Source organism: Leptodactylus fuscus, chromosome 2, assembly GCF_031893055.1.
Source record: "Leptodactylus fuscus isolate aLepFus1 chromosome 2, aLepFus1.hap2, whole genome shotgun sequence".
Lineage (NCBI taxonomy): Eukaryota > Metazoa > Chordata > Amphibia > Anura > Leptodactylidae > Leptodactylus > Leptodactylus fuscus.
In genome coordinates, this window is record NC_134266.1 from 6,389,240 (window position 1) to 6,415,499 (window position 26,260).

General features: G+C 40.7%; 1 protein-coding gene across 8 annotated transcripts in view; it reads right to left on the bottom strand.

The window, feature by feature from the left end:
• The window catches only part of ZBTB20 (zinc finger and BTB domain containing 20), a 654,299-nt gene that overhangs the window by 8,640 nt on the left and 619,399 nt on the right, over positions 1-26,260 (bottom strand). For all 8 annotated transcript variants that reach the window (XM_075263309.1, XM_075263308.1, XM_075263310.1 and 5 more), the window contains 2 exons: positions 10,385-10,485; positions 2,556-2,758 (listed from right to left, as the gene is read on the bottom strand). The gene's annotated coding sequence lies outside the window, so the exon portion shown is untranslated. The remainder of the gene's footprint in view (positions 1-2,555; positions 2,759-10,384; positions 10,486-26,260) is intronic.

Sequence of the window (26,260 nt, forward strand, 5' to 3'; positions counted from 1 at the left end):
TGTATATAATTATATATGTACAGCCGGTATAACCTGGGTATATACTGTATATAATTATATATTTACAGCCGGTATAACCTGGGTATATACTGTATATAATTATATATTTACAGCTGGTATAACCTGGGTATATATTGTATATAATTATATATGTACAGCTGGTATAACCTGGGTATATACTGTGTATAATTATATATGTACAGCTGGTATAACCTGGGTATATACTGTATATAATTATATATTTACAGCTGGTATAACCTGGGTATATACTGTATATAATTATATATGTACAGCCGGTATAACCTGGGTATACACTGTATATAATTATATATGTACAGCCGGTATAACCTGGGTATATACTGTATATAATTATATATTTACAGCTGGTATAACCTGGGTATATACTGTATATAATTATATATGGACAGCCGGTATAACCTGGGTATATACTGTATATAATTCTATATGTACAGCCGGTATAACCTGGGTATATACTGTATATAATTCTATATGTACAGCCAGTATAACCTGAGTATATACTGTATATAATTATATATGTACAGCCGGTATAACCTGGGTATCTCCTGTATATAATTATATATGTACAGCCGGTATAAGTTATCCATCTTCTTGTATATAGTGATATGGACCATGTTGGTATAACCTGGGCTTTCTAGTATCTTTGTATGATAAACCACGTCAGTTACACAATTTGACACTAGGGGGCAGCAGAGTATTTTTAAAAAATAAAATAGTACAGATTTTTTGCAATTCAGGAGATGCATAACCTGGAGTGAATGGAAAAAGACACAAATAACTTCCTAAACACATTAACGTGAATAGATCTGGAGCAATGTTCCTCATTTTAAAAAAAGGTTCAATTAATAAATATGCTAAATCGGCAGCACACTCATCCTCATCTACATAATTATGATGCATTAAATTATCACCACATTAGCAGTCACTCTACACCAGAGGAGGTGTGCGAAGTCTGTTTACAGCTCAAGTCTGAGCGCTCGAAGGGAGGTCATCGAGAAGACGCCGAGTGCGGGGTGTCCAGGTTATTACTGCTCTTCACATGGGGATGCCCCCTATGGAGCCCACACACTGTATCCGCCTCCAGGGCCCTGACTCTGCTGAACATCCCCTCTATATAGGAGACGTCTATCCTACGGGCACATACTCCATGGTCTCCTCAGTCTAACCTACATCCAGAGATTCTTCATGACTTTGGATTGTTAGCACTTTCGATCTTATTGCTAACTTAAGAGGGACACCCATCATGTGGGTGAGTCAATGTGTCCAACCTGTGGACAACGCTGGGTGCCAGCCATGACCGTAATTGGGAAACCAACTTGAGAATGCCAAGCCAAAGAGATGAGGGTGGAAAACCAACTTGAGGATAACAATGGATGCCAGCCAAGAAGATGTGGGTGGAAAACCAACAAGAGGACGATATTGCCAGGTGAGGGTGCCCAGCCCATGGAGGTGAGGCTAGAGATACAATCCGAGTGCGTCCATTGGCAACACTTACTGGAGTGGTGATAAACACCAAGCCTGAGACAATGGAAGATAAGAATTGATAAGGATGGCTAGCCACCTTGAGTTTGGCCAAGAAGATCTAACATGAGGGCCACACTGGATACCAGTCATGGTTTATGAGATCAGACTGGACATTCATCTTCAGGCTGTTGACCCCCTGTCATAAGGGAGGTCCTGCACATCTAACCTGAAGACAATGCTGGACACCGGCTATAGATGTGAGCTTAGCAATGGAGGCCATGAGGATGAAAATGGACAATCTTGAGTTTAATGAAGTGGGTCACCCCATATAAGTGAGCCTGGACGGTGCTGCCTATATGTAGAATCATCTTATATGGTAACACTGGTTCCACCTATAGGATATATAATGTGTCTTCCTCTATAGACGGCCTGTCACCACCTCACAAACTCCAACTCTTTACATCCTCCAATAGGTGCCACCACCGATTCTGGCATACTTGGTGGCTTTACGCTTTCATTTTGGTGCTCAGTAGACTAAATAGGGCCTCTATTGTCAGGGGGTGGTCTCAGACAACCGGCTCCATCCCAGGACCACCCGCCTGATAATAGACATCTTAATTAGCATATCGGGTGCTGATACATTGATTGCTCAGGTACGGTGAGGGCTACAGAAAAAATCTCATGTCATGTAATGGCAGCCATATTAGTCGTCTTCCAACGTTTCCTGGTTGGAAATAAAATTTTGGTAAAATTGCCTCAATCTTCACGAAATGTATTGATTGTTGGGGCAGCCAATGGCGGCGGTGGTGGTTACTGTCACCCCTCCTGCATCTATAACATATACACTGTCCTTTGGATATATTATGGACTTGGCTAACCACTCTCTGGAAACGCTTGTCCCAGCCTCAGTCATGGCGGCGTTTCACGAGAGTCCTGCTCTATATGATGGTTGGCACGCTCCACTGCCGGCGGTGACCTAGAGGGAACGCAAGGCCATGGCTCATTATATAAGGGGTCTTGGCTCGCTGCCGCCGCGCGCTGTAAGTACTCACAATCAGACGACTCTGTTTGTGTGTGCACACGTGCTGATTGGTTGCTTGATGTCTGTATGTGTTGAGTGGATATGGCTGGGCACCGCAACAGAACAGCTACAAAGTTCTGGCAGGGCTGGCCCGGCTTGGCGCTGCCTTCCCTCGGCTGAGTAATCTCATTCTCCACAGACGCCTTCTGGTTTTCAGCTGTCCTGCGTTTCTTCCTGTGAAGAGACAAAGGACCCTTTGAGGGGAACGGACTCGATGTTTGGGAAAAGGAATTTTTAGAATATGTTACAGATAACCTCGGCTTCTTCTGCCATTAGACAGAGAATTATCTATTGTGGACCGGGAGCAGACAAAGGTCTCACCAAGGCTGAATTTTACACCCCGAAAATCATGAGTGCGGCTGATGCTGAGCCTCCGCTGCCGGTCCAGGATCTTACTATAAAAAGCACTGCCCATTGTTCTAATAATTAGTCTTATGATAAGGTGTGCAATTATTCGTCTACGGGTGGAAGAGTGACACACAATGCTGTTAATTAGCTAATTGACATGAGACAGGAGCGGTGCAGGCTGCTCATGGGGAGCGCTGGAGATGTATAGGCAATTACATCTCCCCATACAATGATTCCTCTGCACTATATACATGGAGACATCCTATCCCATATCCACACCAGGTCACATACACACCATAGAGAATGTCATGGGATGCCAAATCAATAGAATGCTGCCTAGACGGAAATGTGAGGGAACCTGGGGTTAGGATGCAAACGCCATGCAAATGGTGCCCTGATTCTATCTGAACCCAAGACAACGGGAAAGCAATTCCAACCACCGGCCTGAGTCCTGTCAATGGTACCAAATTCCTACTTAATAAATCAAGCAAATTGGGCTTGTCCCGCCCCTAAAAGAAGGTGGGGTGCAAATCTCGCAGGAAAGTGGGAGCACCTAGGCGGGAGGAGCAGAGTCTGGGGGTCGGGGCACAAATACCCTAATGCTTACCCATCTGAAGCTGGTAAATCTGCCCTTATCAGGGGTAATATGGATGGTAATATTGTAATATGGATAATAATACTGTAATGATAGTAATACTGTAATATGGATGGTAATAATGTAATATGGATAATAATATTGTAATATGGATGATAATACTGTAATAGGGATAATAATACTGTAATATGGATAATAATACTGTAATATGATAGTAATAGTAATATAATAGTAATACTGTAATATGGATGGTAATAATACTGTAATATGGATAATAATAGTATTGTAATATGATAGTAATGCTGTAACATGGATGATAATACTGGAATATGATAGTAATATTATATGGATGATAATACTGTAATATGATAATACTGTAATATGATAATAATACTGTAACATGGATGATAATACTGTAATATGGTGGTAATACTGTAATATAATAGTAATACTGTAATATGGATGGTAATAATACTGTAATATGGATAGTAATACTGTTATGGATAATAATACTGTAATATGGATAATAATACTGTAATAGGGATAATAATACTGTAATATGGATAATAATACTGTAATATGGATGGTAATACTGTAATATGGAGGATAATACTGTAATATGGATAATAATACTGTAATATGGATAATAATACTGTAATAGGGATAATAATACTGTAATATGGATAATAATACTGTAATATGGAGGATAATACTGTAATATGGATAATAATACTGTAATGATAGTAATACTGTAATATGGATAATAATACTGTAATATGGATAATACTGTAATATGATAGTAATAGTAATATAATAGTAATACTGTAATATGGATGGTAAAAATACTGTAATATGGATAATAATAGTATTGTAATATGATAGTAATGCTGTAACATGGATGATAATACTGGAATATGATAGTAATATTATATGGATGATAATACTGTAATATGATAATACTGTAATATGGATAATAATACTGTAATATGATAATAATACTGTAACATGGATGATAATACTGTAATATGGTGGTAATACTGTAATATGGATAATAATACTGTAATATGAATAATAATACTGTAATATGGATGATAATACTGTAATATGGATAGTAATATTATAATATGGATAATAATACTGTAATATGGATGATAATACTGTAATATGGATAGTAATATTATAATATGGATGATAATAGTGTAATATGGATAGTAATACTGTAATATGGATAATAATACTGTAACATGGTGGTAATACTGTAATATGATAGTAATACTGTAATACGTATAGTAATATTATAATATGGATAATAATACTGTAATATGGATGATAATATTGATGATAACACCAAATCTACCGCAGTTCGGCACCACACAGCAGTATGATAGCAGGAGTCTTACACAGAGCATAGTCATCCCCGATCTTTCCTACCTGTAGGCCCTTTGTAAATGTTTATAAACCATATAATAAAGATACTAGTGAGGAGGGGACAGGAGGGGGATGCAACTGCAGGATCTATGTTTCTTTCCTTGTTTTTCAGTGAACCTCAGGAGGAGGGAGATGCAGCTGCAGGATTTTAGTTTCTTTGTGTTTTTTTGTGACTAGTGATGAGTGGATTGATTTGAGTAAAACCAAATTTGACCAGAATTTTCCAAAAGTTTAAGGTTCAACCTGAAAACAAAGATTTGGGGATTCATTATTCGCAAATCCATTGTGACTGCTGAGGTCTATGAGGTCGCAGTGCATGATGTCACAAAGGAGGCTGGAAGAGACCAGAAAAAGATCCTGAGAGAGTGTCGAATGCCACAAGGAGGACCATAAAAACTGAGGGAAGGTGTTTATTTTACACCTCCATCTATTATGAAGAGACCACAGAGTATAATAATATCACTTCCAGTTCTATCCAGAACTAAACAAACCAGAGGACCGACTTGTCTGAACCATCTCTATCTGTGACCTTCGGGAGGAGGGAGATGCAGCTGCAATGTCTTTCTTTATGTTTCTTTAAGCTTCAGTTTCTTTCTTTATTTTGCGTTTCTGTGAAGCCCCAGAGGAGGGGGATGCAGCTGAAGTTTCTTTCTTAATTTGTGTTTCTGTGACCCTCAGGATGAGGGGGATGCAGCTGCAGTGACTTTCATTGTCTTTATGTGAACTTCAAGAGGAAGGTGATGGAGCTCTAGTGACTTTCATTGTGTTTATGTGAACCTCAAGAGGAGGGGGATGCAGCTGCAGTGGCTTACTTCCTTTCTATTTTGGTGAATCTCAGGAGTAGGGGGATGCAGCTGCAGTGGCTTTCTGCCTTTCTGTTTCTGTGATCCTCAGGAGTAGGGGGATGCAGCTGCAGTGGCTTTCTTCCTTTCTATTTTGGTGAATCTCAGGAGGAGGGGGATGCAACTGCAGTGGTTTCCTTTCTATTTTGGTGAATCTCAGGAATAGGGGGATGAAGCTGCAGTGGCTTTATTCCTTTCTGTTTCTGTGATCCTCAGGAGGAGGGGGATGCAGCTGCAGTGGCTTTTTTCCCCTTCTATTTTGGTGAATCTCAGGAGTATGGGGATGCAGCTGCGGTGGCTTTCTTCCTTTCTGTTTCTATGATCCTCAAGAGTAGGGGGATGCAGCTGCAGTGGCTTTCTTCCTTTCTATTTTGGTGAATCTCAGGAGGAGGGGGATGCAGCTGCAGTGGCTTTCCTCCTTTCTGTTTCTGTGATCCTCAGGAGTAGGGGGATGCAGCTGCAGTGGCTTTCTTCCTTTCTAGTTTGGTGAATCTCAGGAGGAGGGGGATGCAGCTGCAGTGGCTTTATGTTTCTGTAATTTCAGCCTACATCATACCATTATCTTGCATATTATTTGGGTGCAATAACACTCCCTTTCAGAGCCTGCATTTTAATTCTTAAACATACTATTCTATATACTGCTTATTACTTGGTGGCTCCTACTTGTCCCCAGGAGTTCTTGTCCTTGGCGTGTTCCCTAGAAAACAGGGGCTCCCAAATCCCCTGTACAAAGTGAATGCTATGGAAAGGAATACAGTGTGTATGAGGCCTTAGATGATTATGTCTTAATGATGATGAGTAAGGCTTACTGTCCGTAGGATATTGAAATAAATCCCTTTAATATGGATTTTTGGATTAACCATTGAGAAGGGAGCGGCGCTGAGCGATGGAGGAAGTCTCAATGTTCAGCTTTATTTCGAGAGAGACCTTGAAGATTCAGTCCATACACTATGGCTCTCATCATGTATGTGACACAGAAATCCGATTACAACGACCTCATCTATATGTATGTAAAACGAGACGGCAGCAGATGAGTCCGGTGATAAATCTCCACCCTGGGATGGACAACAACTCCCACAGGAGCCCCGAGCCTTTCTCTAGACCCCTCTCCTTGAGGATTTGACTCTTGGCAGCCAAGCTTTTTCAATCTCCTTCAATCAATGAGGGTGCGCAGATGAGAAGTCCCTTTACACACGGAGGAGCTGACAATCTTCACTGACCTTTTGGTAAAAAGAATTCATTTCCTTAATACTGCGCTGAAGACGTGGTGCAGAACATTGTCCTCAGGAGGTGGAGACCCTGCAACTGTACCCACTAATGTATGCATCTCCGCCAGCAAGCCTTCCTCACTCTCTTTGTTTTGCAGGTCTTGGGTTCTCAATATGGAAGGGGGGGGGATAGATTGTCATGTAAATAACCCGTGCCCCCCACACTAGTAGCATACATACTAAACTGAATGGATATAACATATATCTGTACATCGGGAGATACAAAAGCAAATCCTCATCTTGAAACTTCTGGATTTAGTATAGGTGGTGGCGCTGTTGCATTCTTATCTATGGAAGAAATGCACCACTAATATTATGGTGAAAAAAGGTACTGCAAGTGACTGCCTCTAAGTGTAGTAAAATAGGAAGGAAGCCTTCACCCGGGAAAGTCACAAGGTTCATTAGAATAGCCCGGAAAATCTATAATCCAGAATATTATTCGTAAAATCTAAAACTCAAGACATGTGAATGTTTCCCTTTAAGGTCCACCAAGGATTCTGATCAAAAAATGTCAGTGATCTTGGTTACAAACTATGTCAGAAAAAGTTTGTGAACCCCAATGTCATTGGTGGTCTTGGATACAGTAACCACACCCATGCTTATGTTTCATAGTCCTGGAGTTCTGAAAACCTGGCCACGGTTATTACAGCGGTGGTGGCAGGATAAGGGTATTCTTCTTAAGGACGCCCCCTACTGGGGTAAGTGAAGTGATCAGACAAATTTATGATGAGCTTTGTCTTCTTTTGATCAGTAATACTATTGGCTATAGCCCCATGTTAATGACATAGTATCACCCATGCACGCTACACAGCTAATGGTCCACCCTACAAAGCACCAGGGTAGGCGTCTAGGCCATGAATGAAGTCCTGCACCCTCTATGGTAACACACACCGTCCATGGTGCCAGAATAGGGTCCAGTCCTTAGCTGCGCCCCCTGTTCTCGCCTCCCTCCCAGGCCCTTCCACTCTTCCTACATCTTGATATCCGGGCTGCTGTGGACACTTTCCTTTATTGTTTGCTGATAGATTTTCTGACAATGTTCCCGCACAGGATCTTGTTTCTGAACTCCGCATGCTTCAATATGACTGAGTGAAGATAACATGGAGAGTAATCGCAGTGATGGGCGGCAGATCTCTCCCTACGACCAGACGGAACATGAACGTTTCTTCACAATAAATTCCACTTGAAGAACTTTTCCTGTGGGCGGCGAAGCCGGAGAGCGATTAGAGCTGATAAAGAGCCCTGAGTGATGTCTAGTACTGAAGTCACCACTTACTGATCATAGTCACACTGCGACCATCACTGCGATCACTGATCCCTGCTCTGATTCCTGACACTTATCCATTAGCTGCAAACTAATATGTGACAGCCATAAAGCAATGAATACAGAAATAATGGACATGGCCGATACCCCACTGACCACCTACCAATGACTGACAACACACATGGTCTGTGTCCGCAGGGCAGTATTATAGTAGTTATATTCTTGTACATAGGAGTAGTATTATAGTAGTTATATTCTTGTACATAGGAGGCAGTATTATAGTAGTTATATTCTTGTACATAGGAGGCAGTATTATAGTAGTTATATTCTTGTACATAGGAGGTAGTATTATAGTAGTTGTATTCTTGTACATAGGAGTAGTATTATAGTAGTTGTATTCTTGTACATAGGAGTAGTATTATAGTAGTTGTATTCTTGTACATAGGAGTAGTATTATAGTAGTTGTATTCTTGTACATAGGAGCAGTATTATAGTAGTTGTATTCTTGTACATAGGAGCAGTATTATAGTAGTTGTATTCTTGTACATAGGAGCAGTATTATAGTAGTTGTATTCTTGTACATAGGAGCAGTATTATAGTAGTTGTATTCTTGTACATAGGAGCAGTATTATAGTAGTTGTATTCTTGTACATAGGAGCAGTATTATAGTAGTTGTATTCTTGTACATAGGAGCAGTATTATAGTAGTTGTATTCTTGTACATAGGAGCAGTATTATAGTAGTTGTATTCTTGTACATAGGAGCAGTATTATAGTAGTTGTATTCTTGTACATAGGAGCAGTATTATAGTAGTTGTATTCTTGTACATAGGAGCAGTATTATAGTAGTTGTATTCTTGTACATAGGAGCAGTATTATAGTAGTTGTATTCTTGTACATAGGAGCAGTATTATAGTAGTTGTATTCTTGTACATAGGAGCAGTATTATAGTAGTTGTATTCTTGTACATAGGAGCAGTATTATAGTAGTTGTATTCTTGTACATAGGAGCAGTATTATAGTAGTTGTATTCTTGTACATAGGAGCAGTATTATAGTAGTTATATTCTTGTACATAGGAGCAGTATTATAGTAGTTATATTCTTGTACATAGGAGGTAGTATTATAGTAGTTATATTCTTGTACATAGAAGCAGTATTATAGTAGTTATATTCTTGTACATAGGAGGTAGTATTATAGTAGTTATATTCTTATACATAGGAGTAGTATTATAGTAGTTATATTCTTGTACATAGGAGGTAGTATTATAGTAGTTATATTCTTGTACATAGGAGGTAGTATTATAGTAGTTATATTCTTGTACATAGGAGTAGTATTATAGTAGTTATATTCTTGTACATAGGAGCAGTATTATAGTAGTTATATTCTTGTACATAGGAGTAGTATTATAGTAGTTATATTCTTGTACATAGGAGTAGTATTATAGTAGTTATATTCTTGTATATAGGAGGTAGTATTACATTAGCTATACTCTCAATTTAGTGACAGTATAGTTTACATGGTGTATACACCTTTTCCCCAAGTTATTTGTGTAGAATTATCTATACACAGCAGCACATGGACGTCTTTGCTATGGATTGTAGAGCTGTGTAATGTATCCAGGCCACTGATAGAACAGAAGGAATCTCGGAGCTCATTTAGATGTAGTTCTGAGAGCAGATAAGGGTGTCCTAAAATAAAAATCTAATTAGCCCATACATTGCTGATTGTTCTGTAATGTAAGTGATGTTTATCTGGGAGACGCACTGCAGAGGAGACTGTCCTCATTTCTCAAGGACATGACACTTTTCTTCGGATGAGGTGGGGGGGGGGGGTGCAGGTACATCTGGTATTTATCGGTACGATCCACGCTAATATCTCTGTGTCCAGGGATTGTGGGAAGGAAACTTTCTATACATTTAATCAGTGGATAGTAAATGGTTTTCAGGTTCTGGATGTACAAAGTCTACTTATAGTCACTGTATATTGAAATGCGTGGGTCTATGGGTCAGGGGTCAGTATCAGGGTCACATATCTATACACCGGCGGTCATACTTACCGGCGGTAGAGAAGCGGTCACTCCTCGGGTAGCTCACTCCAGGTCTCTGGTTTAGTGCAGATAATCATTTGGGAATGGAAGGGAGCGAGGCAGCATGGAGGCTGGAGGGACAAGAAGGAACACAGCGGTCAGATCTATAGAGAAGGTCTCATCATCAGTCATAGACTCTGCTCATATTTGCAATGGAGTCTCTGTTCCCACCGTAACACAGATCATTAGAACAAGGAATGAAAAATTTGTAAAAATATGAAAAACAGATTTATGATACATCATTCAGACACGCACTCTACCCTATCAAGAGATCATTAAAGGGGTTTGTCATATCCTAGGTGATCAGTATGTGACCTGTGGGGGTCCGACACCCAGAACCCTGCGCAGATCTGGGTGTGGGAAGATCAGCTGGCTGAAGAGGCCACACAGTTTTGGGTGAGCACTGCCGATTCTCCACCACAGCACCCAACATATCATAGTGGCTGTACTTGGTATTGCAGCCCAGTCTCATTCACTTGATTGGGATGTGGCCGCTGATATACCATGTGACATCATCAGCACAAAGAATGGGCCTCTTCAAACAAGTGATCGGTGGGGTTCCCGGGTCTCAAACCTCAACCAATCACATACTGATGAAGGACAGGTCATCGATATATAAGACCTCTCAATAATGTGACGGCCAATCACCAACTGGCTGAAAACGTTGCCTTTCCATGGGATATCCAGGACTAGAAGCACATGGCGACTTTCTTATAGCGCCACCTCTGTTCATGGGTGGTATTGTTCCCCTAACTCATTTACTTCCATGGCAGACGCAACCCACGGACAAACATGGCGCTGTTTTTTGAAGAAAGCAACTATGTTTTTCGAACCCCTTTAAATGTCTTTGTAAGCAAATAATACCCCTAATATCAATGACTGCCGAGTGCCATGAGGATGGGAGGAGACTGCAGATCTTCACAAGCGGCGAGCAGGCAGAAGCCAGTCAGTATCAGGGGACGTCTGCTCAGACAGCATTGATTTCCCCGGCCTTTGTCTGAGTTTGGTTTCTGTCTCGTTCGGAGGTGCTCACAGTTACTACAAGTATCATGAATCATGTCTCTGTTCACAAACAGAGCTGCAATTGTCTTACATAAGCCCTGGTAACCGAACATCTAATAATAGGAAGTCATTTCAGGTGGGGAATCTGTCTCGCTCCCAGACCGGTGTAGACATATACACACACAATGCCAATGATGTCACATGTGGCCAGCCTAGGAAACTTGCACGTAGCGGCGCGGGCATCGGCTATTCAGCCTCGTGCTCGGATCCGTAAAAATGTTGCTGATAGCTCATATGACCCGTATTGTATCTCCACCTCAGAGAAACCAGTGCTACTAAAAGAGGGCACGATATGGCGGTATATACCTCTGCTACAGGTCCACAACATGGGCCACCATACAGGGTACATGGTAGTCACACGAAAAGTGAGTGGACACAATTATGGGAACACCATAAATGGATGATACAAGTTGATACATTTGTTGCAATATTTCGATTGGCTCATCGTGAGCTGACAAAGCGGGATGACGGCGCCACATTTTCAGAAGGAAGTCGTTTAGCCGTGTTATGTGACCTCACGGCGGGTGAAGCTTCGAGCCCAAGACAGCGGCCCAACTGATTGTAGAGGAAATTATGATCATTTCTACATTTGAGCAGATTTCTATGTAGATAATTCGTTCTAATTAGATCTGAGCACCAACTGTCCCCAAATCCTCGGAGCGGTTGTTGTTTGTTCGGAACAAATGACTTATTTAGATGTTCTAGAACATGAGACAATGATATGAGGAGGCACAGGGCCGGACACAATGACTGATTAAGGATGGAGGGGATGGCTTTTTGGTTTTCAAGGAAGGAAGTGAGGACCATGCAAGGTACTGTATACAGGGTGCCAAGTGTAGGAGCTGGAGGAGGAGATGGAGGAGGAGGAGGAGGGGTGATAGCACTTGATCAGGATGTTTTAATTTACAAATTATTACAATTTTTCAAATTACAAATTTAAAGATGTACACAAATATAGGGTTTCTTCGTGTGAGCTGATACATAGTTTGCATCCAGAATACAAAAAGAAGAGTCCCTTTGTAGATACATATATGTGCAGTCACCGTGTATACACATTATATTACTTATCCTGTATTATACTCCAGAGCCGCGCTCACTATACTGCTGGTGCAGTCACTGTGTACATACATTACATTACTTATCCTGTATTATACTGCAGAGCTGCGCTCACTATTCTGCTGGTACAGTCATTGTGTACATACATTACATTACTTATCCTGTATTATACTCCAGAGCTGCGCTCACTATTCTGCTGGTACAGTCACTGTGTACATACATTACATTACTTATCCTGTATTATACTCCAGAGCTGCGCTCACTATTCTGCTGGTGCAGTCACTGTGTACATACATTACATTACTTATCCTGTATTATACCCCAGAGCTGGGCTCACTATTCTGCTGGTACAGTCACTGTGTACATACATTACATTACTTATCCTGTATTATACTCCACAGCTGCGCTCACTATTCTGCTGGTACAGTCACTGTGTACATACATTACATTACTTATCCTGTATGATACCCCAGAGCTGCGCTCACTATTCTGCTGGTGCAGTCACTGTGTACATACATTACATTACTTATCCTGTATTATACTCCAGAGCTGCGCTCACTATTCTGCTGGTGCAGTCACTGTGTACATACATTACATTACTTATCCTGTATTATACTCCAGAGCTGCGCTCACTATTCTGCTGGTGCAGTCACTGTGTACATACATTACATTACTTATCCTGTATTATACTCCACAGCTGCGCTCACTATTCTGCTGGTACAGTCACTGTGTACATACATTACATTACTTATCCTGTATTATACTCCAGAGCTGCGCTCACTGTTCTGCTGGTGCAGTCACTGTGCACATACATTACATTACTTATCCTGTATTATACTCCAGAGCTGCGCTCACTATTCTGCTGGTGCAGTCACTGTGTACATACATTACATTACTTATCCTGTATTATACTCCAGAGCTGCGCTCACTATTCTGCTGGTGCAGTCACTGTGTACATACATTACATTACTTATCCTGTATTATACTCCAGAGCTGCGCTCACTATTCTGCTGGTGCAGTCACTGTGTACATACATTACATTACTTATCCTGTATTATACTCCAGAGCTGCGCTCACTATTCTGCTGGTGCAGTCACTGTGTACGTACATTACATTACTTATCCTGTATTATACTCCAGAGCTGCGCTCACTATCCTGCTGGTGCAGTCATTGTGTACGTACATTACATTACTTATCCTGTATTATACTCCAGAGCTGCGCTCACTATTCTGCTGGTACAGTCACTGTGTACATACATTACATTACTTATCCTGTATTATACTCCAGAGCTGCGCTCACTATTCTGCTGGTACAGTCACTGTGTACATACATTACATTACTTATCCTGTATTATACTCCAGAGATGCGCTCACTATTCTGCTGGTACAGTCACTGTGTACATACATTACATTACTTATCCTGTATTATACTCCAGAGCTGCACTCACTATTCTGCTGGTACAGTCACTGTGTACATACACTACATTACTTATCCTGTATTATACTCCAGAGCTGCGCTCACTATTCTGCTGGTACAGTCACTGTGTACATACAATACATTACTTATCCTGTATTATACTCCAGAGCTGCGCTCACTATTCTGCTGGTACAGTCACTGTGTACATACATTACTTATCCTGTATTATACTCCAGAGCTGCGCTCACTATTCTTCGGGTGCAGTCACTGTGTACATACATTACATTACTTATCCTGTATTATACTCCAGAGCTGCGCTCACTATTCTGCTGGTACAGTCACTGTGTACATTTACTGCAGAGCTGCGCTCACTATTCTGCTGGTACAGTCACTGTGTACATACATTACATTACTTATCCTGTATTATACTCCAGAGATGCACTCACTATTCTTCTGGTGCAGTCACTGTGTACATACATTACATTACTTATCCTGTATTATACTCAAGAGCTGCGCTCACTATTCTGCTGGTACAGTCACTGTGTACATACATTACTTATCCTGTATTATACTCCAGAGCTGCGCTCACTATTCTTCTGGTGCAGTCACTGTGTACATACATTACATTACTTATCCTGTATTATACTCCAGAGCTGCGCTCACTATTCTGCTGGTACAGTCACTGTGTACATACATTACATTACTTATCCTGTATTATACTCCAGAGCTGCGCTCACTATTCTGCTGGTACAGTCACTGTGTACATACATTACATTACTTATCCTGTATTATACTCCAGAGCTGCGCTCACTATTCTGCTGGTACAGTCACTGTGTACATACATTACATTACTTATCCTGTATTATACTCCAGAGCTGCGCTCACTATTCTGCTGGTACAGTCACTGTGTACATACATTACATTACTTATCCTGTATTATACTCCAGAGCTGCGCTCACTATTCTGCTGGTACAGTCACTGTGTACATACATTACATTACTTATCCTGTATTATACTCCAGAGCTGCGCTCACTATTCTGCTGGTACAGTCACTGTGTACATACATTACATTACTTATCCTGTATTATACTCCAGAGCTGCGCTCACTATTCTGCTGGTGCAGTCACTGTGTACATACATTACATTACTTATCCTGTATTATACTCCAGAGCTGCGCTCACTATTCTGCTGGTACAGTCACTGTGTACATACATTACATTACTTATCCTGTATTATACTCCAGAGCTGCGCTCACTATTCTGCTGGTACAGTCACTGTGTACATACATTACATTACTTATCCTGTATTATACTCCAGAGCTGCGCTCACTGTTCTGCTGGTACAGTCACTGTGTACATACATTACATTACTTATCCTGTATTATACTCCAGAGCTGCGCTCACTGTTCTGCTGGTGCAGTCACTGTGCACATACATTACATTACTTATCCTGTATTATACTCCAGAGCTGCGCTCACTATTCTGCTGGTACAGTCACTGTGTACATACATTACATTACTTATCCTGTATTATACTCCAGAGCTGCGCTCACTATTCTGCTGGTACAGTCACTGTGTACATACATTACATTACTTATCCTGTATTATACCCCAGAGCTGCGCTTACTATTCTGCTGGTGCAGTCACTGTGTACATACATTATATTACTTATCCTGTATTATACTGCAGAGCTGCGCTCACTATTCTGCTGGTACAGTCACTGTGTACACACAATACATTACTTATCCTGTATTATACTGCAGAGCTGCGCTCACTATTCTGCTGGTGCAGTCACTGTGTACATACATTATATTACTTATCCTGTATTATACTGCAGAGCTGCGCTCACTATTCTGCTGGTACAGTCACTGTGTACACACAATACATTACTTATCCTGTATTATACTGCAGAGCTGCGCTCACTATTCTGCTGGTACAGTCACTGTGTACATACATTACATTACTTATCCTGTATTATACTCCAGAGCTGCACTCACTATTCTGCTGGTACAGTCACTGTGTACATACATTACATTACTTATCCTGTATTATACTCCAGAGCTGCGCTCAGTATTCTGCTGGTGCAGTCACTGTGTACATACATTACATTACTTATCCTGTATTATACTCCAGAGCTGCGCTCACTATTCTGCTGGTACAGTCACTGTGTACATACATTACATTACTTATCCTGTATTATACTCCAGAGCTGCGCTCACTATTCTGCTGGTACAGTCACTGTGTACATACATTACATTACTTATCCTGTATTATACTCCAGAGCTGCGCTCACTATTCTGCTGGTACAGTCACTGTGTACATACATTACATTACTTATCCTGTATTATACTCCAGAGCTGCGCTCACTATTCTGCTGGTGCAGTCACTGTGTACATACATTATATTACTTATCCTGTATTATACTGCAGAGCTGCGCTCACTATTCTGCTGGTACAGTCACTGTGTACATTTACTGCAGAGCTGCGCTCACTATTCTGCTGGTACAGTCACTGTGTACATACATTACATTACTTATCCTGTATTATACTCCAGAGATGCACTCACTATTCTTCTGGTGCAGTCACTGTGTACATACATTACATTACTTATCCTGTATTATACTCCAGAGCTGCGCTCACTATTCTGCTGGTACAGTCACTGTGTACATACATTACTTATCCTGTATTATACTCCAGAGCTGCGCTCACTATTCTTCTGGTGCAGTCACTGTGTACATACATTACATTACTTATCCTGTATTATACTCCAGAGCTGCGCTCACTATTCTGCTGGTACAGTCACTGTGTACATACATTACATTACTTATCCTGTATTATACTCCAGAGCTGCGCTCACTATTCTGCTGGTACAGTCACTGTGTACATACATTACATTACTTATCCTGTATTATACTCCAGAGCTGCGCTCACTATTCTGCTGGTACAGTCACTGTGTACATACATTACATTACTTATCCTGTATTATACTCCAGAGCTGCGCTCACTATTCTGCTGGTACAGTCACTGTGTACATACATTACATTACTTATCCTGTATTATACTCCAGAGCTGCGCTCACTATTCTGCTGGTACAGTCACTGTGTACATACATTACATTACTTATCCTGTATTATACTCCAGAGCTGCGCTCACTATTCTGCTGGTACAGTCACTGTGCACATACATTACATTACTTATCCTGTATTATACTCCAGAGATGCGCTCACTATTCTGCTGGTGGAGTCACTGTGTACATACATTACATTACTTATCCTGTATTATACCCCAGAGCTGGGCTCACTATTCTGCTGGTACAGTCACTGTGTACATACATTACATTACTTATCCTGTATTATACTCCACAGCTGCGCTCACTATTCTGCTGGTACAGTCACTGTGTACATACATTACATTACTTATCCTGTATTATACTCCAGAGCTGCACTCACTATTCTGCTGGTACAGTCACTGTGTACATACATTACATTACTTATCCTGTATTATACTCCAGAGCTGCGCTCACTATTCTGCTGGTACAGTCACTGTGTACATACATTACATTACTTATCCTGTATTATACTCTAGAGCTGCGCTCACTATTCTGCTGGTACAGTCACTGTGTACATACATTACATTACTTATCCTGTATTATACTGCAGAGCTGCGCTCACTATTCTGCTGGTACAGTCACTGTGTACATACATTACATTACTTATCCTGTATTATACTCCAGAGATGCACTCACTATTCTTCTGGTGCAGTTACTGTGTACATACATTACATTACTTATCCTGTATTATACTCCAGAGCTGCGCTCACTATTCTGCTGGTGCAGTCACTGTGTACATACATTACTTATCCTGTATTATACTCCAGAGCTGCGCTCACTATTCTTCGGGTGCAGTCACTGTGTACATACATTACATTACTTATCCTGTATTATACTCCAGAGCTGCGCTCACTATTCTGCTGGTACAGTCACTGTGTACATACATTACATTACTTATCCTGTATTATACTCCAGAGCTGCGCTCACTATTCTGCTGGTGCAGTCACTGTGTACATACATTACATTACTTATCCTGTATTATACTCCAGAGCTGTGCTCACTATTCTGCTGGTACAGTCACTGTGTACATACATTACATTACTTATCCTGTATTATACTCCAGAGCTGCACTCACTATTCTTCTGGTACAGTCACTGTGTACATACATTACATTACTTATCCTGTATTATACTCCAGAGCTGCGCTCACTATTCTTCTGGTACAGTCACTGTGTACATACATTACATTACTTATCCTTTATTATACTCCAGAGCTGCGCTCATTATTCTGCTGGTACAGTCACTGTGTACATACAATACATTACTTATCCTGTATTATACTCCAGAGCTGCGCTCACTATTCTGCTGGTGCAGACACTGTGTACATACATTACATTACTTATCCTGTATTATACTCCAGAGCTGCGCTCACTATTCTGCTGGTACAGTCACTGTGTACATACATTACATTACTTATCCTGTATTATACTCCAGAGCTGCGCTCACTATTCTGCTGGTACAGTCACTGTGTACATACATTACATTACTTATCCTGTATTATACTCCAGAGCTGCGCTCACTATTCTGCTGGTGCAGTCACTGTGTACATACAATACATTACTTATCCTGTATTATACTGCAGAGCTGCGCTCACTATTCTGCTGGTACAGTCACTGTGTACATACATTACATTACTTATCCTGTATTATACTCCAGAGCTGCGATTACTATTCTGCTGGTACAGTCACTGTGTACATACATTACATTACTTATCCTGTATTATACTCCAGAGATGCACTCACTATTCTTCTGGTGCAGTCACTGTGTACATACATTACATTACTTATCCTGTATTATACTCCAGAGCTGCGCTCACTATTCTGCTGGTACAGTCACTGTGTACATACATTACATTACTTATCCTGTATTATACTGCAGAGCTGCGCTCACTATTGTGCTGGTACAGTCACTGTGTACATACATTACATTACTTATCCTGTATTATACTCCAGAGCTGCGATCACTATTCTGCTGGTACAGTCACTGTGTACATACATTACATTACTTATCCTGTATTATACTCCAGAGATGCACTCACTATTCTTCTGGTGCAGTCACTGTGTACATACATTACATTACTTATCCTGTATTATACTCCAGAGCTGCGCTCACTATTCTGCTGGTACAGTCACTGTGTACATACATTACTTATCCTGTATTATACTCCAGAGCTGCGCTCACTATTCTTCTGGTGCAGTCACTGTGTACATACAATACATTACTTATCCTGTATTATACTCCAGAGCTGCGCTCACTATTCTTCCGGTGCAGTCACTGTGTACATACATTACATTACTTATCCTGTATTATACTCCAGAGCTGCGCTCACTATTCTGCTGGTACAGTCACTGTGTACATACATTACATTACTTATCCTGTATTATACTCCAGAGCTGCGCTCACTATTCTGCTGGTACAGTCACTGTGTACATACATTACATTACTTATCCTGTATTATACTCCAGAGCTGCGCTCACTATTCTTCTGGTGCAGTCACTGTGTACATACATTACATTACTTATCCTGTATTATACTCCAGAGCTGCGCTCAGTATTCTGCTGGTGCAGTCACTGTGTACATACATTACATTACTTATCCTGTATTATACTCCAGAGCTGCGCTCAGTATTCTGCTGGTGCAGTCACTGTGTACATACATTACATTACTTATCCTGTATTATACTCCAGAGCTGCGCTCACTATTCTGCTGGTACAGTCACTGTGTACATACATTACATTACTTATCCTGTATTATACTCCAGAGCTGCGCTCACTATTCTGCTGGTACAGTCACTGTGTACATACATTACATTACTTATCCTGTATTATACTCCAGAGCTGCGCTCACTATTCTGCTGGTACAGTCACTGTGTACATACATTACATTACTTATCCTGTATTATACTCCAGAGCTGCGCTCACTATTCTGCTGGTACAGTCACTGTGTACATACATTACATTACTTATCCTGTATTATACTCCAGAGCTGCGCTCACTATTCTGCTGGTACAGTCACTGTGTACATACATTACATTACTTATCCTGTATTATACTCCAGAGCTGCGCTCACTATTCTGCTGGTACAGTCACTGTGCACATACATTACATTACTTATCCTGTATTATACTCCAGAGATGCGCTCACTATTCTGCTGGTGGAGTCACTGTGTACATACATTACATTACTTATCCTGTATTATACCCCAGAGCTGGGCTCACTATTCTGCTGGTACAGTCACTGTGTACATACATTACATTACTTATCCTGTATTATACTCCACAGCTGCGCTCACTATTCTGCTGGTACAGTCACTGTGTACATACATTACATTACTTATCCTGTATTATACTCCAGAGCTGCACTCACTATTCTGCTGGTACAGTCACTGTGTACATACATTACATTACTTATCCTGTATTATACTCTAGAGCTGCGCTCACTATTCTGCTGGTACAGTCACTGTGTACATACATTACATTACTTATCCTGTATTATACTCCAGAGATGCACTCACTATTCTTCTGGTGCAGTTACTGTGTACATACATTACATTACTTATCCTGTATTATACTCCAGAGCTGCGCTCACTATTCTGCTGGTGCAGTCACTGTGTACATACATTACTTATCCTGTATTATACTCCAGAGCTGCGCTCACTATTCTTCGGGTGCAGTCACTGTGTACATACATTACATTACTTATCCTGTATTATACTCCAGAGCTGCGCTCACTATTCTGCTGGTACAGTCACTGTGTACATACATTACATTACTTATCCTGTATTATACTCCAGAGCTGCGCTCACTATTCTGCTGGTGCAGTCACTGTGTACATACATTACATTACTTATCCTGTATTATACTCCAGAGCTGCGCTCACTATTCTGCTGATACAGTCACTGTGTACATACATTACATTACTTATCCTGTATTATACTCCAGAGCTGCACTCACTATTCTTCTGGTACAGTCACTGTGTACATACATTACATTACTTATCCTGTATTATACTCCAGAGCTGCGCTCACTATTCTGCTGGTACAGTCACTGTGTACATACATTACATTACTTATCCTGTATTATACTCCAGAGCTGCGCTCACTATTCTTCTGGTACAGTCACTGTGTACATACATTACATTACTTATCCTTTATTATACTCCAGAGCTGCGCTCATTATTCTGCTGGTACAGTCACTGTGTACATACAATACATTACTTATCCTGTATTATACTCCAGAGCTGCGCTCACTATTCTGCTGGTGCAGTCACTGTGTACATACATTACATTACTTATCCTGTATTATACTCCAGAGCTGCGCTCACTATTCTGCTGGTACAGTCACTGTGTACATACATTACATTACTTATCCTGTATTATACTCCAGAGCTGCGCTCACTATTCTGCTGGTACAGTCACTGTGTACATACATTACATTACTTATCCTGTATTATACTCCAGAGCTGCGCTCACTATTCTGCTGGTGCAGTCACTGTGTACATACAATACATTACTTATCCTGTATTATACTGCAGAGCTGCGCTCACTATTCTGCTGGTACAGTCACTGTGTACATACATTACATTACTTATCCTGTATTATACTCCAGAGCTGCGATCACTATTCTGCTGGTACAGTCACTGTGTACATACATTACATTACTTATCCTGTATTATACTCCAGAGATGCACTCACTATTCTTCTGGTGCAGTCACTGTGTACATACATTACATTACTTATCCTGTATTATACTCCAGAGCTGCGCTCACTATTCTGCTGGTACAGTCACTGTGTACATACATTACATTACTTATCCTGTATTATACTGCAGAGCTGCGCTCACTATTGTGCTGGTACAGTCACTGTGTACATACATTACATTACTTATCCTGTATTATACTCCAGAGCTGCGATCACTATTCTGCTGGTACAGTCACTGTGTACATACATTACATTACTTATCCTGTATTATACTCCAGAGATGCACTCACTATTCTTCTGGTGCAGTCACTGTGTACATACATTACATTACTTATCCTGTATTATACTCCAGAGCTGCGCTCACTATTCTGCTGGTACAGTCACTGTGTACATACATTACTTATCCTGTATTATACTCCAGAGCTGCGCTCACTATTCTTCTGGTGCAGTCACTGTGTACATACAATACATTACTTATCCTGTATTATACTCCAGAGCTGCGCTCACTATTCTTCCGGTGCAGTCACTGTGTACATACATTACATTACTTATCCTGTATTATACTCCAGAGCTGCGCTCACTATTCTGCTGGTACAGTCACTGTGTACATACATTACATTACTTATCCTGTATTATACTCCAGAGCTGCGCTCACTATTCTGCTGGTACAGTCACTGTGTACATACATTACATTACTTATCCTGTATTATACTCCAGAGCTGCGCTCACTATTCTTCTGGTGCAGTCACTGTGTACATACATTACATTACTTATCCTGTATTATACTCCAGAGCTGCGCTCACTATTCTTCTGGTGCAGTCACTGTGTACATACATTACATTACTTATCCTGTATTATACTCCAGAGCTGCGCTCAGTATTCTGCTGGTGCAGTCACTGTGTACATACATTACATTACTTATCCTGTATTATACTCCAGAGCTGCGCTCACTATTCTGCTGGTGCAGTCACTGTGTACATACATTACATTACTTATCCTGTATTATACTCCAGAGCTGCGCTCACTATTCTGCTGGTACAGTCACTGTGTACATACATTACATTACTTATCCTGTATTATACTCCAGAGCTGCGCTCACTATTCTGCTGGTACAGTCACTGTGTACATACATTACATTACTTATCCTGTATTATACTCCAGAGCTGCGCTCACTATTCTTCTGGTGCAGTCACTGTGTACATACATTACATTACTTATCCTGTATTATACTCCAGAGCTGCGCTCAGTATTCTGCTGGTGCAGTCACTGTGTACATACATTACATTACTTATCCTGTATTATACTCCAGAGATGCACTCACTATTCTGCTGGTGCAGTCACTGTGTACATACATTACATTACTTATCCTGTATTATACTCCAGAGCTGCGCTCAGTATTCTGCTGGTGCAGTCACTGTGTACATACATTACATTACTTATCCTTTATTATACTCCAGAGCTGCGCTCATTATTCTGCTGGTACAGTCACTGTGTACATACATTACATTACTTATCCTGTATTATACCCCAGAGCTGCGCTCACTATTCTGCTGGTGCAGTCACTGTGTACATACATTACATTACTTATCCTTTATTATACTCCAGAGCTGCGCTCATTATTCTGCTGGTGCAGTCACTGTGTACATACATTACATTACTTATCCTGTATTATACTCCAGAGATGCACTCACTATTCTTCTGGTGCAGTCACTGTGTACATACATTACATTACTTATCCTGTATTATACTCCAGAGCTGCGCTCACTATTCTGCTGGTACAGTCACTGTGTACATACATTACATTACTTATCCTGTATTATACTGCAGAGCTGCGCTCACTATTGTGCTGGTACAGTCACTGTGTACATACATTACATTACTTATCCTGTATTATACTCCAGAGCTGCGATCACTATTCTGCTGGTACAGTCACTGTGTACATACATTACATTACTTATCCTGTATTATACTCCAGAGATGCACTCACTATTCTTCTGGTGCAGTCACTGTGTACATACATTACATTACTTATCCTGTATTATACTCCAGAGCTGCGCTCACTATTCTGCTGGTACAGTCACTGTGTACATACATTACTTATCCTGTATTATACTCCAGAGCTGCGCTCACTATTCTTCTGGTGCAGTCACTGTGTACATACAATACATTACTTATCCTGTATTATACTCCAGAGCTGCGCTCACTATTCTTCCGGTGCAGTCACTGTGTACATACATTACATTACTTATCCTGTATTATACTCCAGAGCTGCGCTCACTATTCTGCTGGTACAGTCACTGTGTACATACATTACATTACTTATCCTGTATTATACTCCAGAGCTGCGCTCACTATTCTGCTGGTACAGTCACTGTGTACATACATTACATTACTTATCCTGTATTATACTCCAGAGCTGCGCTCACTATTCTTCTGGTGCAGTCACTGTGTACATACATTACATTACTTATCCTGTATTATACTCCAGAGCTGCGCTCAGTATTCTGCTGGTGCAGTCACTGTGTACATACATTACATTACTTATCCTGTATTATACTCCAGAGCTGCGCTCACTATTCTGCTGGTGCAGTCACTGTGTACATACATTACATTACTTATCCTGTATTATACTCCAGAGCTGCGCTCACTATTCTGCTGGTACAGTCACTGTGTACATACATTACATTACTTATCCTGTATTATACTCCAGAGCTGCGCTCACTATTCTGCTGGTACAGTCACTGTGTACATACATTACATTACTTATCCTGTATTATACTCCAGAGCTGCGCTCACTATTCTGCTGGTGCAGTCACTGTGTACATACATTACATTACTTATCCTGTATTATACTCCAGAGCTGCGCTCACTATTCTGCTGGTACAGTCACTGTGTACATACATTACATTACTTATCCTGTATTATACTCCAGAGCTGCGCTCACTATTCTGCTGGTACAGTCACTGTGTACATACATTACATTACTTATCCTGTATTATACTCCAGAGCTGCGCTCACTATTCTGCTGGTGCAGTCACTGTGTACATACATTATATTACTTATCCTGTATTATACTCCAGAGCTGCGCTCACTATTCTGCTGGTACAGTCACTGTGTACATACATTACATTACTTATCCTGTATTATACTCCAGAGCTGCGCTCACTATTCTGCTGGTGCAGTCACTGTGTACATACATTATATTACTTATCCTGTATTATACTCCAGAGCTGCGCTCACTATTCTGCTGGTACAGTCACTGTGTACATACAATACATTACTTATCCTGTATTATACTGCAGAGCTGCGCTCACTATTCTGCTGGTACAGTCACTGTGTACATACATTACATTACTTATCCTGTATTATACTCCAGAGCTGCGATCACTATTCTGCTGGTACAGTCACTGTGTACATACATTACATTACTTATCCTGTATTATACTCCAGAGATGCACTCACTATTCTTCTGGTGCAGTCACTGTGTACATACATTACATTACTTATCCTGTATTATACTCCAGAGCTGCGCTCACTATTCTGCTGGTACAGTCACTGTGTACATACATTACTTATCCTGTATTATACTCCAGAGCTGCGCTCACTATTCTTCTGGTGCAGTCACTGTGTACATACAATACATTACTTATCCTGTATTATACTCCAGAGCTGCGCTCACTATTCTTCCGGTGCAGTCACTGTGTACATACATTACATTACTTATCCTGTATTATACTCCAGAGCTGCGCTCACTATTCTGCTGGTACAGTCACTGTGTACATACATTACATTACTTATCCTGTATTATACTCCAGAGCTGCGCTCACTATTCTGCTGGTACAGTCACTGTGTACATACATTACATTACTTATCCTGTATTATATTCCAGAGCTGCGCTCACTATTCTTCTGGTGCAGTCACTGTGTACATACATTACATTACTTATCCTGTATTATACTCCAGAGCTGCGCTCACTATTCTGCTGGTACAGTCACTGTGTACATACATTACATTACTTATCCTGTATTATATTCCAGAGCTGCGCTCACTATTCTTCTAGTGCAGTCACTGTGTACATACATTACATTACTTATCCTGTATTATACTCCAGAGCTGCGCTCACTATTCTGCTGGTACAGTCACTGTGTACATACATTACATTACTTATCCTGTATTATACTCCAGAGATGCACTCACTATTCTGCTGGTACAGTCACTGTGTACATACATTACATTACTTATCCTGTATTATACTCCAGAGCTGCGCTCACTATTCTGCTGGTGCAGTCACTGTGTACATACATTACACTACTTATCCTGTATTATACTCCAGAGCTGCGCTCACTATTCTGCTGGTGCAGTCAGTGTACATACATTACATTACTTATCCTGTATTATACTCCAGAGCTGCGCTCACTATTCTGCTGGTACAGTCACTGTGTACATACATTACTTATCCTGTATTATACTCCAGAGCTGCGCTCACTATTCTGCTGGTGCAGTCACTGT